Source organism: Atta colombica, unplaced genomic scaffold, assembly GCF_001594045.1.
Source record: "Atta colombica isolate Treedump-2 unplaced genomic scaffold, Acol1.0 scaffold38, whole genome shotgun sequence".
Classification (NCBI taxonomy): Eukaryota; Metazoa; Arthropoda; class Insecta; order Hymenoptera; family Formicidae; genus Atta; species Atta colombica.
The window spans coordinates 2,035,387-2,037,671 of NW_017259490.1; positions in this window are offsets into that span (position 1 = coordinate 2,035,387).

Here is a 2,285-nt window from a genome sequence, read left to right on the forward strand (position 1 = left end):
TGTTCTCTATTGATTCTGATCGCTCAAAACCAGCTACGATGCTCTGTTACATGCGAATGACATTTGCCAATGATAACTAAATATATAGCAGAATAATATAATTTCGTTTAATCGAAAGTTATTGATGTCACTTAATTTGTAATATACTGTTAATTCCTGATATTAAATTTTTAAATTAATTAAAATATAAAAACAATGATATTACATACATAATTACGTAACATTGTTACGTTATCGAAAAAAATCTTGACTTTTAACTAACGTTAATTTTGTATGCGTTGTTAACAATATAATTGTTATAAACGAGGCAATAGAAACTAATTTAATAATATTGTTTGTAATGATATCTTAATATGTTTATTAAGTATGTTTATCAAATAATCAAGATATTCCATGACACAATTGACATTTATTAGAGTATGAAATGTTTTGGAGCAGTTCATAACTGAAAACAGCTGCATAAAATAAAAAATTTGTAACATGAAACAAAATTTCGATTTTGTGACGGAATTAATATTAATCAGATAGAATAACAAATCAGATAGTACAAAAAAATAATCTTCATCTTGTGTGTGCGCGCGCGCGCGCGCGCGCGCGCGCGTGTGTGTGTGTGTGTGTGTGTGTGTGTGTGCAATTGTATGCACACAGTAGACTTAATTGATTTTTTTATCACATAATTTTATGACTAAATCTCGATCTTTAAGTAATTGAGAGAAAATGACTAGTTTCTGTTATATATACATACTAAATATCTGGTGCACATTAAAATATCACATGAGTTAATTACTTTAAGGTACTCCAGTACTTAACAATCACGTTTTTAAAAGAACGAAAGAATATACGTTTTTCATTCCCAATTCCGACGTTTATCAAGAACGACAGAGGAAGAATCGCGACAGTTTTATATCGATTATCCAACAGAAAATACGCGCGCCGCCTCGTCAGTTAATTCAACAAAGCGGTAGTGGCTGACTCGAAGTCGTACTACTGTCTACAAAATACAATTAATACGGTAACTAAGAGTAACAACGTGTTCCGCTGTAACGTTCTGCTGTAAAAGAGATTAGATTGTCCGCATAGTCACTATTTAGCGTTATTACGCTCGGACGCAAACACTACGTCCGGCGGTGCTTCCGGCGGTTTAATTCGTGGGCTGGGTACTTGCATTCGTTCCGATCTTCCAGGGCGTAGAGACAACCGAATTCGGAAAGCGGCAAACGGTCCCGAAATTACTTTTACCCAGCACATTCGCGTTGCAAGTCGCGTTTCCTTGCCTTGCTATCGTACTATCTTGGTATAGAATAATCGTTTGGCACTGTGTTCTACTGAATCGCAATTCAAGTCACGACTATAACTAGCACATCGGCGAGAGGTCGTGCGAACCTTTGCGACGGAATCACAAACTCCACATAAACGTGCTGAAATCGCGAGAGCGTCGAAAACTCTCGCGAGATTGCTAAGATCTATGAATCAGAGGTTCCTTTATTGCAAAATCTGAATGAAAGAATTTAAAACTTGGAGATCGGAGAATTCAAACATCGCGCAAACATCGCGCAAACATCGAACTTTATTCTAGAATGCTACAAATAAATAAAATAATATACAAACAATATCTCTATTGTTAAAATGTGTTAAATAAAAAAATAATATATCAGTAGCTCTAAATTTCTCTGGTACTTCTATTAACTCTTATAGAAAAAAATGTTTTAATTATGAAAATTAAATTATCATAAAAATAATATTATAGAAAAAAATCGTTAGAAAACATTGTTACATATGCTGCAACACTTTTTGAGACATATGTATCCATCAAATGTCTGTCAAAATAATTATTATCAATTAATCTTCGAAAACCATAACTAAATTATAATTATTAATAATTATGTGATGAATTAAAAGGGTGCGATAATTATTAATCATAATAGTATGATTAATGTAATATTAATTTAATTATATATTAATATAATTAGGTTAATCAATTATATCAATATAATTTCGATAGCAAAAAGTCTCAAAATTCTGGTCTTTTTTCCAAAAATCTCACCTCTGATTTACAACAAAGCGATTTGCAGCTTTCCTCGGTTATCACGGCGACCATGGAAGTGGAAATGGAATGGCAGTGGGCGGACGTTGGGCAGTTAGACTAACGATTGGGACGTCAGGCGTCATGGAACTGTTTTCTTTAATCTTCTAACCCGCGTTCCTCGAGTCTGAACGCACGAGGACCACGTATATATGTCCAGCTTATTAGGGCGGACGAGTGTATGTATGTGTGTATATATACA